This window comes from Octopus bimaculoides, chromosome 2, assembly GCF_001194135.2.
Source record: "Octopus bimaculoides isolate UCB-OBI-ISO-001 chromosome 2, ASM119413v2, whole genome shotgun sequence".
Classification (NCBI taxonomy): domain Eukaryota; kingdom Metazoa; phylum Mollusca; class Cephalopoda; order Octopoda; family Octopodidae; genus Octopus; species Octopus bimaculoides.
The window spans coordinates 133,668,164-133,685,683 of NC_068982.1; the positions used below are offsets into that span (position 1 = coordinate 133,668,164).

A 17,520-nucleotide genomic window follows, 5' to 3' on the forward strand; every position below is an offset into this window, starting at 1 on the left:
TGGCTCTGAGTACAAATGTCTTGTTATCATAAGTTCTGAATTAAAATCTTCCACCAAACCTTAGTCACAATTTATGTTCCTAATACTAGCTGAATGATAACTAAGCTATTTTACTAAATTCTTTGTTATATTTAAAGTAATTGAAAGAAACACAGAGCATCTCAAAATAAATACAGTAACGAAAGGGTTAAAACATGTCCAGCTAAGGGGTTATATTACCTTGCTTGGAAACAGGTGATAGAAAAAGGCATCTGGCCATAGAAAAATCTACCTCAACATCTGACCACCCTAGCAAGTGCGAAGAAGTGCACATGATGATGATGATGATGACTTACATTTAACATGTTGACCATTGTGAAATTCTCGATGTTGTAATTCTTCAAGCAATTATATTTCAAAGCAAAAAAGTAAAATTATTTTATGAATATATACTTATCCAAATAGGAAAAGAAAAAAAAAAAGTGAGTTGGTCACTCTCCATTGCTATTACTCCTTGATTTAGAATTCAGTTGTTAAATTTATCTGCTGCAAATATATACTTATAACTTTACCTAATGTTAATAGTTCAACTTAGAGAATGTTTGAAAAAGACTGACAGTTGACCTTCTTCATTTAGTCTTGAAGATATTGGAAGTATTCATTGGACAGTATTTAACTGCAAGACGTAACTAGCATTCTATTTCGAAAGACAATTGCTGACACTAAAATAGTGCTGAAAGTATTTGGAAGCTTTTCAAAGTGTTCATGTATTAAACTGTAAATCAGTTTAAATCTATTAGGGTTGAGTAGTTTGTGTTTTAGTAAAAGCTGATCAGTAATAACTCAATAAATATGTTTATGCATGTCAGTTATAGTTTCTTCTTAAAGCTTTTTATAGTTTACTGGCTCAAACCATTGGCATAGATTTGTTTCCAAGCAAGATGACTATTTATTTTTAGTGAACTATACTGAGGATATTTATAAAGTATTTTTTTTTTTTTTAGAACAATGCAGTCAGCACTTGTTGAGTATTTGATAACAACAATAATAATAATCCTTTCTACAATAGGCACAAGGCCTGAAATTTTGGGGAAAGGGATGAGTTGATTACAATTGACCTGAGTGTTTCGCTGGTACTTAATTTATCAACCCCAAAAGGATGAAAGGCAAAGTCGACTTCAGCAGATTCTGAACTCAGAACGTAGCGATGGGCAAAATACCACTAAGCATTTCATCCAGCATGCTAATGATTCTGCCAGCTCATTGCCTTAACAACAACAATCATCATCATCATCATCATCATCATCATTTAACGTCCACTTTCCATGCTAGCATGGGTTGGACGATTTGACTGAGGACTGGTGAAACCGGATGGCAACACCAGCCTCCAATCTGATTTGGCAGAGTTTCTACAGCTGGATGCCCTTCCTAACGCCAACCACTCAGAGAGTGTAGTGGGTGCTTTTACGTGCCCACTACACTCTCTAATAATACTAAAAACTGCTAAAAGACAAAATTGCAAGAATGAGGGCAATGAGGAGTGTAACTGTTATCCCAGTAGTTGTAGAGGCACTCGGAACACTAACAACCTGGTTCAAGAAATATATTGGAGAAATTGGGATTGACTTGAGGGCAGAACAAACCCCAAAAAACTTCTCTGTTGGAGACAGCTAGGATTTTGAGATTTGTGCTTGGGTGTTGAGTATCTTACACAATGAGTTAACATCCAAGTACTAGAGCTTACAATTTGTGGTAAGATACCCTGTGAGACCTCTGACAACAGGCTGTTGTCTGCCCCCCACAGATTCAATCAGAGCAAGTAAGATCAAGAGCTGTGAAGAATAAAATGATGATAATAATAATCCTTTCTACTATAGGCACAAGGCCTGAAATGTTTGGTGGGGGAGGGGACTAGTTGATTACATTGACCCCAGTACCTGACTGGTATGGTACTTATTTCATTGACTCTGAAAGATTAAAGCAAAGTCAGTCTTGGTGAAATTTAAACTCGGAATGTAGCGACAGACAAAATACCATTAAACATTTTGCCCGGCTTGCTAATGATTCTGCCAGCTCGCCACCTTGAATAATAATAATAATAATAATAATAATAATAATAATAATAATAATAATAATTTCCAAATTTTGAGACAATGTCAGCAATTTAAGGGGTAGAGATTTGTCAATTACCTAGTCCCCAGTGCTTGATGGTACTTAATTTTATCAACCCCCAAAAAATGAGAGGTAAAGTTGACCTTAGCAGTATTTGAGCGCAGAAGTTGCTGAAGTTGTTTGGAAAAGTATACGATTCACAATTAAATGTTCCACTCCCAACATAAATAGGAGTCCTGCTTAATAGTAATAAGTTCTCTTCTTACTAGCATCAGCAACCATTGACCTTCGTGCCAAAGTCTAAAGATTCATGATTTTATTTTATTTTTTTTGTGGCCAAGTGGTGGGGGGCTACAGCAGTGGTTTTCCAATGCCTTCTGTGGTTTGATTACAGTTCACTCTGCTCATCTTTTGCTTTTCTGAACTGAGCTGTGAGGCACAAGGCTCATTTAACCTTGTAAGCAGAAGGAACTGGCTCATGTGACAACAGAGTATGTTTACACATTGGTGGACCTGTGTGATACGTGTGCAAGGGCCAGCCCTTGTTTGAGTTTTGTATGTCTTAGCCACAGGACCATCTACTATTTGACCCATAACTAAAGCCCTTGACAGGTGCTGGAATTAATGGTGGCTAAGGATTAACTCCACATTCCTCAAAATCACCAAACTCCTGACCCAAAGCTTCATCATTGGATGAATGCAGTCTTGCCTAATCATAATTTATTATATCAGCACATAGCCACAATGGGGTGTGGTGGAAGTTTATTTTTCATTGGATTAGCCAGTTGCACTATCTGCTGTGTACTTTTAATCAACTCTGAAAAAAATGGAAGACAAAATTTGAAAGATGGAAATTGTGTGTAAGCCTGTCCTATATGTTTGTGTGTTTCTCCCATTGCTTAACAACTGGTGTTGGTTTGTTTATGTTCCTATTTCTTTACAGTTTGGCAAAAAAGACTGATAGAATAAGTACTAGATTCAATAAGTACTGTGGTCAACTGAACCCTTCAAGGTGATGTCTCCCGCATGGCCAAAGTCCAGTAGCTGAAACAAATAAAAGAGTAAGATATCTTTTAATGACCTACCACACGTGGCTTAGTGGTTAGGGTGTCATACTCATGACAGTAAGACTGTGGTTTTGATTTCTGGACTGGCCGATGCATTGTGTTCTTGAGCAAAACACTTCATTTCACGTTGCTTCAGTCCACTCAGCTGGCAAACATGAGTAATCCTGTGAAGGACTGGTGTTCCATCTAGGGGAATATATACGCTACAGAAACCAGGAAGCTGGCCCTCTGAGTATCTTTGCCCTTTATCTTTTGTCCTCCTACCACACTTAGCATATGCTCCTTCCTCCTTCCATCCAGATGCTGTAAGTTAATGTTACCCTGCATGATTGAGAATACAATTTTTTTTTTTTGTATTTTCTTGAACTAATCAGTTCAACTCCATTATTTTACATGAATATAATTCATTATTAATTTTATTTTTACTTGTTATTACAGTTGTCAGGTCATTGTTCAACTCTTATGTCATATAGTACATGTCCAATTCTTAATTGTAAGCCTTAGAATCACAATTGATAAAAATGTTGAAACGAAAACAGAAATTTAAATTTAATATTTTAAAACCTCAAGAGCAATTTAAATCACGTTAGTATTATAGAATATGAGCTGTTGTATTTTGTAAGAATGAGAATTTTAATTAAAATATTTAGTTTATTCCTTTCGGCTCACTTCACTGTTTTCCCCCAGCCACTCTTTCAAAGCAAATTTCCTGACTGATATTCTTTGTTACCTCAAGTTATCAGACCATATTGTGATATTTGCTGCTGTTATTGTTGTTGTTATTATTATTATTATTATTATTATTATTATTATTATTATTATTATTATCTCATGTCTCATTCTGATTTGATGAACAATTAATTTTTGAGAGAAAGAATGTGAGTATCATTGCATCTTTTGAACTGTGTAATGATACAATTAGAGAAAATTTTCAAAATGAATATTTGCTTTCTTCTAGTGAAATGAAGCCTGTGATTTATTTGAAAATTCACTGGAAATATGTGGTGGCCATGCCTTGCCCAATAATAATATAATTATCAAAACTAAAAATTCCAATTATCTTCTTTGACTCTGTCTTGTAAGAAATAACCACCATATTATATTATAGATCAAAAATACTATAATAATTAAGGGTTTTAAAAAAAAATTTTAATTTGTTTTCAAGGCATACTCCTACCCACTCTTATCTAATGTAGGGTAGTCATGTGTCTCTTTTATAGCAAGACACCTTTACTTGGTGCTCTCTCATACTTTAGCCTCTCAGCACCTAGCATAAACCCACCTTCCCCTCTCAAATACTCACCCACCCACCTCACTTAAATGTAAGGGTCTTTTTCTTTTTCCTTGTACTTCTGTTTTGTAACTTGCTTGGTTACCTCACTAGTGAAATAAATATAAAAAAAAAGGTACCCAGTACACACTGTAAACTAGTTGGCATTTAGAAGGGTATCCACTCATGGAAAACATGTCAAAGCTAATACTGGAGCTTAATGAAGCCCTGTAGCTTGCCAAATCCTGTCAAGCCTTCCAACCCATATCAGGATGGAAAATAGGCATTAACAGATGACGATATGATAATGACTTCAAAAAGGATGAGTAAGACAAAATATAAATTTAAGAAAGAACTATCAAGGTGAGATCTGAACTCAGAAATATAATGATTGAAAGCAAATACTGTGAAGTGCTTAGTTTTACTTTAGGTAATCATGTACACTAAATGACTATTGTCATCAATAATGATAATAATAATTCTTTCTACTAAAGGCACAAGGCCTGAAATTTGGTGGGAGGGGACTAGTCAATTACATCGGCCCCAGTATTTCACTGGTACTTAATCTATCAACCCTGAAAGGATGAAAGGCAAAATTGGCCTCGGCAGAATTTGAACTCAGAACATAGTGTCGGGTAAAATGCCACAAAGCAATTTGTCCAATGTGCTAATGATTCTGCCAGTTCACCACCTTAATAATAATAATAATAATAATCCTTTCTACTATAGGCACAAAACCTGAAATTTTGGGGGAGGGGGCAAGTCGATTACATTGACCCACAGTACTTGACTGGTACTTAATTTATCGACTCCCCCAAAGGATGAAAGGTTAAGTTGACCTCAGCAGAATTTGAACTCAGAATGTAAAGACGGACGAAATGCCATCAAGCATTTTGCCTGGCTTGCTAATGATTTTACCGGCTCGCCACCTTAATAATAATAATAATAATAATAATAATGATGATGATAAATCAGAGAATATGTTGGAGAAATTTGAATTGACATGAAGGTAGAACATGCTCAAAAAACTGCTCTATTGGGGACAGTGAGAATTTTGAGGTTGGCACTTGGGTATTAAGTATCTTGGAAAGAGAACCTGAGAGACTTATGACAACAAGTTGCTGTCCACTCTTGCAGAATTAAACAGAGCAGGTAAGATTGACAGCTCTGAGATGTAAAACATCTCAGTAATAATAATAATAATGTTGGTGATAATGATAATAATAACATTGTTTGTAAATGAGAATGTTTTAAAATTTTGGTTGTTTAAGATCTGATTCATATTTCATTGCTTAGGTAGCATTCTTAATTAGTTAATTGTTTGTGTAATGTTAATTAACTTAATGAAAGGTACAGTCAATAAAATTGAATTAAAAATATAGCTCTGTGTGCATAGATAGATAGATAGATAGGTTGATAGACAGATAGATTGATAGATAAACAGATATATAGATATAGGTGTATGAAGTTTGCTTTACAACCACCTAGTTTTAGGTTCAGTTACACTGAGTGGCACTTTTGGGCAAGTGCCTTCTGTTATAGCCTGATATTTTGTGAATGAATTTGATAGACAAAACCTTTATACATGTACTTATAATGTGTGTATGTATGTATGAGTCGTGAATGTGCGTGACTATTGGTATTTCACAACTTGTCATTGTTTAAGTGAAACAGTGATTTGATTTTTTATGTTCCTTGTTGGCATTGAATTGTTTATTCTTTTACTTGCTGCAGCTTTGAAAAAACGATATTGAGCCAATGAGGGAGTCTGTATGTGATTGCACGACCTACTATAAATAATAGTCAAATCTCACTCAAATCACACTCTGTCATCTTTGAGAATAGAGAAAGGACACATTGGATTATGTAGTCTTAGATGCCCTCTGCTTTAAGACAAAATGAAGGGTCGCTACTGGAATACTTTTCATTAACTGTAATTGAGGTTTACTCAATTACAGTTAATCTTGAACTAAACAATATGGTGTTACTACTTAATCTTAATTTCCAATGAAAAGGCTATTTATTTCATTCAGTATATTAGTATTTTAGTAAATTAGTTTTGTTAATTTGATAAGTAAATCCATACATGATAAAAAAAAAAGAGTAACCACTTTTTAAAGTCATATAATTTAAGATTTAAGATTTTCTGCCAATGTGACGAAATGATTAAGGTATTGGTTCACCATCATCATAATTTTAATGAATTTTTTTCTCTTTTTCATGCCAACAGTTATCAGATGGTAATACAGCAGTGTTTCACACAGGCAAGGAGAGGGTAAATGGCTATGCTTAACTCTTTTATTGCCATATTTCTGGTGAAATGCAATGCTACTTTTTCAAATAATTAAAAAATTTACAGCATGGCCACAGCTCATGAGCTGAAACTAGATAAAAATGAAAAGAACTTAGTAAAATAATTTTGTCGTTATCAAGATAGTATTTAGAACATAAATTAACATGAAATTTTGATGGAAGCTTTTTAATTAGATCACTTTAAAATCGGAAGTTTGTATTATAATACCAAGGGTGGGTTGATATCAAAAGCGTTAATGAAATTATGACAATCTCCCACTTTTTAAGTCCATGAAACACCTTGGTGAAAAAGAATTATAAAGATGCAGAATATATTTTGTCACCACTTTAATACAGAGGTGTTGGGATACCAAAATATTTTAGTAATATTTTATTGTGGGTAGTTTGTATTTATCAATTTGAGAACCATTGATCAACAGCAAAGTACAGCAACACTGTTCTGAATCTTGTTGTGAGATCCAACACTTTCAGAATTTATTTCTTCCTATTTCTTCTTTGGACTTCCTCTACCATAAATGCTTCCATCATGAGCACGTGCTGATTTTCTTTTTTTATTTGTTCACAACTGTTAAACTTGTCTTTAGGATTTTAAAGCCAGTTGATATACACGCCATTTTATTGAATTTAACCTAAAGCTAGTAAAGTTAGTAGTTATCAATTGATTTTTTTTTCTCCCCAATATCTGCTGGTTTAACAGATTGGAAGAAATATGAAAATATTTCTTTTGCTTGACTTCAGAGTATCTTGTTAGATCTGTCCATTCATCATGAAACTTACGGAACTTCTTGGAGTTCTTAGATTCATCTTGGGAATAACAAATCAATTTCTTTATATAGATGCCAGAAGTTGAGTCTCATTATGACCTAACAGAAGTTTTACAATATTTTATTATACATAAAGACTATTAAAAAAAGATAAAGCCATGTAAATTCTATTTTGTTTCATGCTACAAATTTCAGTTATTTCATTTTTGATAAGTTCATTGTCTGGTGTTTTAGTTACTTTCTTCAAAATTTTCTTCAAGTAGTTTGAAGAGGATATTTACCATAGATAATATTACCCTATCAGTGATTTAAATGGAAATTCCTAAATGGCTTGTTGTTGAAGGTCATTAGATATGAAACTTAGTAAGATATGGGCCTTGTCTATGAAAATGATTTCACCTATATAGGTGAGGTTTTTTTAGAATGTCCAATCAAAATTTGTGACTGAAAGAAATTGACTCAGTTTCAAATTTCATCATCATCATCATTATCATTTATCTCCACTTTCCATGCTGGCATGGGTTAGACAGTTTGATTTGAACTGGTAAGCTGGAGAGCTATACCGAATTCCAGTCTGATTTTGGCTTAGTTTTTACAGTTGGATGCCCTTCCAAAGGCCAATCACTCTGAGAGTGTAGTGAGTGCCTTTAATGTGTCACCAACACCAGCCACAACTATGATATCACTTGGCGAGTTTCTCAACACAGCAAATTGCCAAAGGTCTCGATCACTTGTCATTGCTTCCATGAGACACAACTTTCAAAGATCATGCTTCACCACCTCATCCCATGTCTTCCTGGGTCTACCTCTTCCATAAGTTCCCTCCACTGTTAGAGATTGGCACTTTTTCACACAGCTGTCTTTGTCCATATGCATCACATGACCATACCAGCACAGTATTCTCTCTTGCACACCACATCTCATGCCTCTTATGCCCAATTTTTTTCTGAAGACACTTACACTCTGTCATACATACACACTGATATTGCACATCCAGCAAAGCATACTATTTTCATTTCTTTCAAACCTTCGTATGTCCTCTGTGGTCACAACCCATGTTTCACTGCCACATAGCATGGCTGTTCACACACAGGCATCATACAATCTGCCTTTCACTCTAAGGGAGAGGCCCTTTGTTACGAACAAAAGTAGAAGCTCTGAACTTTTCCCAGCTTATTCTTTTTCTAGCAGCTATGCTCTCGGAGCATCCACCTCCGCTGCTGACTTGGTCATCTAGATACCAGAAGCTATCAACTACTTCTAGGTATCTCCCCTGACATTTGATAGTCTATTTTCTGTACATTTCTTGTGTTTATTGTACCTGTACATTTGCCACATACAAAGACTATTTTCCCTGTTAACCTTCCTCTGATATTACTGCACCTCTTATGTATCCATAACTTGCACTGGGTACAACTTATGGAGTTTCTACCTATGTCTTTTCTACATTGAGCAGGGCCATCTACTTGAAGGAATTTGTGATTTGTTGGTTTTCCTACTTGCTAAGACTTCAAGTTTTGCTAAATTAACTCTAAGGCCCTTTGATTCTAAACCTTACTTTCACTCAAACTTTTTTCTCTTGTAATTGGATAAGTCTAGTTTTTGTCTTAATTTGGTCATGTATAATTGAAATGTCTTTATAATATGTTACTTCAAGAAGCTGGAGGCAATAATTTTGTTTCTAATTTTTCCACTGTGGAATTTAGGAAGCCAACCTAAGATACGGAGATTGTTAACGTTTTTTTTTCCACAGGAATAATTCAGTCTTACACTGGAATGAGTAAGTAAGTAGACAAAGTAATGAGTTCCAAGTTGTCTAAAATGGTTAAGATGAGAAACTTACAAACCTTTTACTACCATATTTATGTAGAAATATTCTGTTTCTGTTTCAATTAATGAAAAATTTTAATAAAATAACACTGTCAGTATTAAAACTGGTGTTTGGAACATAGCATGAGATTTTGGTGAAAGGTTTTAATTTGAAGAAAGAAATTTATCATAGAACCAGGAGTGATCTCAGGAAGGTTGGTATTAAGGGAGTTAAATCAAACAAAAACAGTTGCTGCACCTGTTACATTTCTTTCCCCCTGTAGAGTTACAATATTTTGGTGAGAAAATGCTTAATTTCTACATAGACAACTAATCCTGCTTTAAAGAAGTTCTTTGCACATTCAGTTTGCTATATATTATAGTGTGAGTCAATACTCTGGTGTCATTAACAGCATAGCTATTCACTGCTTGCCCTGTCGTCACCATTGTTAGCTTTCATTTAACTATAGTTATATGATACCAGTGTATTGACCATTATATGAAAATCTATAAAACTAGTTTTACTTGAAAACTTTTGGTACTGAAAGGTGGAAAAAAAAATCTTTTCTTCAAATTACAAGATTAATAGGGTTGGTGCTCAACATGTGTTTCTTTCTATAACCAAACCTAACATTGGATATGATTTTGCCTGTTGCAGGTAACTTTTACTTAAGATGAGAATTGAACTCATTTCTGTTATTTAACCCTTTTGATACCAACCTGTCCAAGACTGCCCCCGGTTCTTTGATACAAGTTTCCTGCTTTAAAAGTAATCTCCATTAAAACTTTCAACAAAAGTTTTGTATTAATTTTTATGTTCCAAACACCCTCTTAGTTCTAAAATTTATTGTACTAAATTCATTATTTTCAAAATTAACAATGGCAGTGCTTTTCAACAGAGATATGGTAATAAAAGGGTTAACAAATCACTCTGGAATTTCATGTTGCTATTACTGCTTTTATTAATGAAATATATCACCTACAATGTGCATTGTTGAGTGCTAATTGTCTGGACATAGACACAACAAGGAATTGGCGATAGGATATAAAACACCAAATCTAGCTGCTCGTCTAGTACTCAATCAATATATTCATTTAATTAAAATATTTACTTTAGAAATCTGTTAAAATGTCAATAATTTCTTGCTTAGACAAACAATGTTGCCATAAAATTTAAAACATTAGCAAGTTTAAGCAGATTGGCAGAATAGGAAACCAGATTACCTGGTTTGTAAAATACTATATTAAAGTAGGTTTCTGAGTTAACTAAAGTTACAATATAACATGCATTACTAAAAGGTGTCTTGCTAATTACAAGTGAAACTACTCTTGCTTTCCTATAGTTTTCTAATTGTCTGCTAGTCAGCAATAGTATCTGATGAGTCACTTGATTAGCTTTGGCAATCAAAGCCAAAGCCATTCTATAAACCTGTCGTAATTGATGTGTTCTCATGTGGATAAAACCCATCATAGAAAATAATGCCATCCATTAAAATCAGTTGTATTGAAGAAATTTTTATTATAATTTTAAAAATTGCATCAAAATCTTGAAGTTACTATGTAAGTGCATTGAAGCATTAATTTTCTTTGGTAATATTTACTGGTTTTTTTCGTCTTCTTTATTTCTTGATTAATGATACAAGAAACTAAATTAACTGCAAAAGACTGTAATTGATAGCTTAGTGCTGCTATTAATTCTTATCATGCAACCAGATTACTGCATGGTTTAATATCCTTTATAAATAATGTTCTTTAAAAATATATTCCATCTAAATAGCTTTTCTCTTCTCCCCTTTCATATAACTACATAGATTTTGATAGTGATATCTCAGAAGTGGATTTATCCAGTTGTATTACTGGTACTAGGCAAACATTGCAGAGTAGTTAGGTAATCTCTTGTCAACCCAGTTTTAATTTCTGATTGTAACTATTTTAGTTCACATATTTTATTTATCTTTCTGACGTATTTTTTTTTTATTTAAAAAAAAAAAAAAAAAAAACTTCAGCTGTGTATGTAGTTGAATGAAATATTAGGAGATCATTTATACTGAAATTGTTGTTGCTGTCAGGATAGATATAGGTGTTGTTTCATGGACCACTGCAATTCATTTGACCTGTGTTTGTATCTCTGATTATCATGATGCTACCAAGAGGGTGGGGTATAAAACTCTTTTTGGAAACATTGTCAATCTGGTTTTTGAAGGTTGCTTGTCTCTCTGGCAGAACTGAATTTGGTACTTCATGCTACCAAAGTAATTATTAGTTTTATAGTGTGGTGTGTGTTCTTACCTATCATTACTGAATCACATGATTACCCCATTTCAAAGTTAAATGTTTTGAGCCTTTGAGCCACAGACATAACTGTGTTGCAAACAGGATGTAAACTACTGGCTTTTTGACTAACTTTTTCCAATGATGTCTAGCCCTTTAACATTTAAACTAGCCATATCAGGCCCAAATATTCTACCTGTATTATGTTCAAACCGGACAGATCTGGCCTCTCGTACTTGCCCTACAATGTAATTCCAAAAATAAACAAGCACATCATCTAAATTTTGAAGCTATGAGATAATGCACGATCAATTCAAAGCAATGTGAATAAATAAGCATTGATTTGACTGGATAATCTGGGCTAGATGACAGTAAAGCCAAGAATTGTCATATTCCTACTCAATTTTAGTTACTTACTCAGTTGAAATAGCAATGCTATAATTTTGTTGTGCAAAGCTTTTGGCTTCTAAAGGGAATACATTGGTCTGTTAGATGTTAAAAATGTTGTCAAATGTTGAAATTTGTTTTAGTCATCATGACATTATGAATAGTAAGAACTGAGAGAGTAAACCAAAAGTGTTCAACTTGCAAAGTTCTTCTAATAAGGATTATCTTGAAGAATGTCTAAAATATGTTGGCTAACTGGTATTAATAATGACCTGAACAATCTCAACATTGATGGCTGACTAATTAAGGCGTTGTACTTGGGAAATCAGATCTGTACTCTGGTGTTTCTTTGTTGATTACAGCCTCAATTTGTTCCACTCTCTCTTTTCTTGCTAAAAGCTACTAGGCATGTGTGTGTGTGTGGGGGGGGGGTGTAGTTAATGGAAGCATGCTTTGAAGTGGCTGTAAATAAAATTCCCCACCTTACACATCAAGGTAAAAAACCTCAGATCTCACTTTCCTTCATTATGGCATGATCCTTTATACCAGTGATTCTCGATGATATTTTTATCTGTGGACCCCTTTGATTAATTTTATTCTGGTGTCACTCTCCCCATCTCCCCATAGTCAATTGATGTTTTTAAATACTAGTGTTATAGATACTTCTTTCAAAATTCTTATTTTTCACTTATTAACTTGCATAAGTTGAACTACGTAAAATGTTAGAAAAAGAATCCTAGCTATTTCTTGCAATAAATACATTTAAAGCAAAATTTTTTCATGGACCCATAAAATACTACCGTGGATTTTCAATTTACTATTCTGTTTGTATGGACCCCCAAAATCTTATATGAATCCCCAACTGAGAACCACTGCTTTATACAATAGTAATCCTATATGTCTCATCCTTTGCTATTCACCCCCACCCCAGCCCCGACAGTATCATGCCAGCTGTGACATTGCACACCAGGAAGCAGTTTACATAAAAAAAAGACTATATATTAAACAGGTAAAGCAGACAAAATCTTAAATTCAGCTATGTTAAAGTATCAAAGCTAGTTTCTTAATGGATGTATATTTGTTTTTCGTTCTTTACTGCTGAGCTAAAATATTCCACTGAGAGTGTGGCTCAATGATAGAGAGATTAGAAGAGTAAATTGATCAATCTGATCTACATATAGTTATGATTGTTACTTGAACTAAGCAGCCAATAAATGAAATAGCATTTAAAGCATTGGTATAATTAAATGTCTTCTTTACATATTGAAGCTACTGAAGAATTCTCTGTTGTTCCTGAACCTTCTGAAAATAGCAGCCAATATGCTCTTTCTTTTAATTTTTATTCCATTCAATTTCTCTGTTGGTTAGTCTGCCTGCCTCTTTCTCTCTCTCTCTCTCTCTCTCTCTCTTTCATTCCTTCACTTTAACTCACTTCCAGCAGAAATGGAACAGATTTTGATATTATAAATTGTTAAACATGAATACAATTGCCATTGTTAATGCTTCCAACAATTTATTTTAGACATGTTAAAAATATCAGTTGAGGGTTTCTTAGCAGTGTATGTATATTTGGCTATTAGTTTAGTTCTTGATAAAGTGAAAGATAATTATTTTATTTTTTTCTAGTTAAAGCTAAGTATGTCTGGAAAGTGAGTACACTGGTTACTATTTTGATTCTTTCGTGTTTTCTTCAAATTTTTTTTTGTCACTTCCGGTCGTTGGTGGAGCACTAGTTTCAATGTATTTTAGCCGATTGTATTGGTTCCAATATGTCTTTCAGTCTGGTACTTATTTCATTATGAAGTACTATTTGTTAAACTACTAAGTTACAAAATGTAACGAAACAGAATAAATGATTTAGTTAATCAGTTTAAACATAGACTATGTGAACATATGTTGGCATGCATCCTTGACATTTTCTGCCCTCTTGTGAGCTCACAACACTGCCAAGGAAGTACTGCTGCCCAGGTTAAGAACCTTTGGTCTAGAAGTATATCGCTAATAAGAAGAGGTTCCGTTGTTGCTTCTTAGCTCCATGTCAATCCTGATCAAGATCTATGAGCAAAGGCATTCCATCCATAACCATCCCATCTTTGTAGGGAGTATCTAAGACTATTATTCACTGTTAAGTTTTATAAGATGGCGAGGGTGGTGTGATTTGAGAAAAATGTGGCTGTTATTTCTAGTAAATCAGATGACTATATTGAGCAATAGTTCTCAAACTACTAGGTCAACTTCCCACAAAATAGTATTGAAAACTTTTGTTTCCCACCTTTTTATTAATAAAAAAAACAAAATGGAGCTAGTGCCTGTATAATTCTTGCTTTACATGGTCATTCGACCTGCAAGAAATAATGGCCAAATTTCCTTAAATCACTCTGTAAGATCTTAGAAAAAAAGGAGACAATGTTATCCTATGTATTTCTCCTAAAAAGACAGGATTGTCAAGTTTTCTTTGTCATGGTGTTAGATAAATTTTAAAACCAATTATCAAACGTAGCAATTTTTCTGCCCCACTGTCAGCCCTCACAGGTCCCCACCAGGAAATAAAGGTGGTCTGTACCTTCTATAAGTAATACCAATGTAGAGCATGATTCTTCATTGACTTGTACTATAGTATGGAGCCATATAGTTCATTGGTGGTAGTTTTGATTGGAGCAGTAGTGTAACAGCATAATTAAACAGACAATTAACTTATGTATTAATTTTTGTGGTACTCTGTTTAACCCTTTCATTACCATATTTCTTTCAAAATACACTACCTTTATTTCACTTAGAAAATTATGAAGAATTCCATAAAATAACATTGTTGTTATTCAGTTGATGTTTGGAATGTAAATTACCATGAAATTCTGGTGGAAGGTTTTTAATTTTGATCATTTTAAAACAGAAAGCTTATATCATAAAACCAGTAGCAGTCTCATGTGGGTTAGTATCAAAAGGGTTAAAGTCCTTAAATATTTTATTCTTTATTGCAAAATACTCCAATATAAGATTTACAACATTAAAACATTTAGGATTCATTGCACCTGGCTACAAGAACATATGGTCTTATTATGGCAGTTGATGAAAAGAAATACAACCAATGTAAAAAAGGAAAATAACTATAAAAAATAAAAATCATAAAAAACAAAAATCATTTTCTTTGTTTTAGATTTTATAAATTTATACAATTTATGTATTTATAAATGTTCATAGTTATACAGTTCATTATTTTTTTTTAATTACCTCTATTAATTTTCTTTTGGTTTTCATCTAAATAATTTTTTTTCCATAATTATTTTTAGCTCTTTCTTCATGTAGTTTTATTGTAAAATTTTCTTTTGTTTTAGATTATAAATAAAGTATAAACGTAGCCACAATACTGAAAGCATTTTACTTGAATTGGTGAGTGATCATTAATTTTTTTTTTTTTGAAATTTTCCCTCTTATCCTGTCTCTTCATTTTAATCCTTCCCCATTTTTTAAGACTGATTTTATTGTTTCTTGTTTTTATGCACGTTTGTGATGATATAATCTCTTTATATATGTTTACATATATGTGTGCATGTGTATATAGGTATATGCATGTGTGTGTGTATATGTTTGTGCGTGTGTCCCCATGTTAGATATTAGATATTTTTGCATGCCTTGTGAGTGAACTTTGATATTGGGTTCTTGCATAGACTAAATTCTTTGAGGCATATCAGCTGTTGGATTAAGGTGCCAAATTCCAGACTACATGGTAAGGAATTCGAACCTTACTTTGAAAACCATTGTGTTGTGCTGAGCAAGTCATATTATTATATCTTCTTATCTCAATTTGGATACAAGCATGGCTATGTGATTAAGAAGTCTTGGTATGAAACTTTGGTTCTAGGTTCAATTCAGCTGTGCAATACAAGTCTCAGCTCACCTTCTAAGTGAAATTTGATAGGCAAATGTGTATGGATACCTGGAACAGCCTGGAAGAATTTTTCCAGTTCTTGAATTGTAGACATAATTTGTTGCATAGTCTGTCACAACCATCTGGCTCTTAAATGTCTTTAACTGGTTCCACTCTATTCTAAGCATTTGAACAAGCTTTCCAGTTTGAAGGAAACTTAATTCTTCTCTCCCTCCATACCATCCAGGAAACATCTGGAATGGCCACTGACTTTTCTCCTTTAAATCAGCAAGGCAAAAATGTTTAACAAAGAAAGCATATTCCTACTCTTGGTTCAATTGCTAGCAGTGGTGCATAAATTTAGCTGTCAAAACAACAATCAAACCAAAAAGAGAAAAAGTCAAAATAAAAACCTTTCTGCTCTTGTGTTTTAACCCTTTAGTGTTTAATCCAGCCATATCTGACTCAAATATTCTACCTATTTTATGTTCAGACTGTCAGATCCAGCCTCTAACACCTACTCTGCAATGTCATTCTAAAAATAAACAATTACATTGAAATCTTGAGGCTATGAGATAATGCATGATTAGTTCAAAATAATGTGAATAAATAAGCATTACATTTAATAGAGTAATCTGAATGTTATTATAGCTATCACTTGTTATCAGTATGCACTATGCTTTTGTTAATGATTTTAGAAGCCCATTTAGTCAAGAGCAGACTTCAGTACACTTTCAATCTTCCCACTACTGATCTAGCAGAACATCCAGAATGTGAAGGCTGCACCAACCAGCACTGGAATGCTACTCTATTCATCAATACTGAAATGATGAAAAGCAAAGTAGACTTACATGGGATTCGAACTGGGAGCAAGGAGAACAGGAACAGATATTACAACATGTTTTATCACTGCCACTTATTACTCTGCCAATTGATCAAACAAAAAGAAAAAAGGATCATAAAATAATAAAGAAAAAAAATAAGTTGAGTGTTCCAGTATGGCCATAGCTTTAGGGCTGAAACATGTAAAAGAAAAGAATATATTGTGATGTCAGGAAGAGTGGCTATTTTTAAGAAATAAATGTAGCTTAAACTTTTTTCAATACACTGTTTCCATATAACATTACTCATAACTCTTTTTAGAAGCAAGATGGTTGAGTGGATATAGTATTTGGATACAAACTTATATGACTTGAGTTCAAATTACACCAGAAGAATTTTGCATATTTATTCACTACAGTCATGAAAACAGCTATATGTTTATGGCATATGTTTAATGGGGCAACACGACATTTATGATATGTCAGTTTTGGTTACTGTCATAAAGACTGCTATATGTTCAGTGGGATGACACCCAACACTGACCTGTCAATTTTGGTGGCAGTCACAAGACTGTGCTATATGTTCAGTGTGACACCCAACATTGACATGTCAATTTTGGTGGCATTCATATTGACAGTGTTACAAGTCAGTCAAACAATGCATGATATTGACAGGTTAATTTTGATAGCAGTTGCAACGACAATGTCACTCAGACAACATATGACATTGATATGTCAATTTTAGTGACAGCTGCAATGACTGTTACAACATTTATTGAGGAGAAAAACTCATCAAATGACACAGGAAGTTGCAGTTTTCTTAATTTAATTACTTTATAATTTAGAGTATATATATATATAT

The 17,520-nt window shown here is 33.6% G+C and overlaps 1 protein-coding gene across 7 annotated transcripts in view; it reads left to right on the top strand.

The window, feature by feature from the left end:
- The window catches only part of LOC106880133 (uncharacterized), a 208,078-nt gene that overhangs the window by 27,807 nt on the left and 162,751 nt on the right, over positions 1 to 17,520 (top strand). For 3 of the 7 annotated variants that reach the window (XM_052965614.1, XM_014929960.2, XM_052965615.1), the window contains exon 2: positions 15,305 to 15,359. The exons of the other annotated variants lie outside the window; for them this stretch is intronic. The gene's annotated coding sequence lies outside the window, so the exon portion shown is untranslated. The remainder of the gene's footprint in view (positions 1 to 15,304; positions 15,360 to 17,520) is intronic. 7 annotated transcript variants of the gene reach the window in all.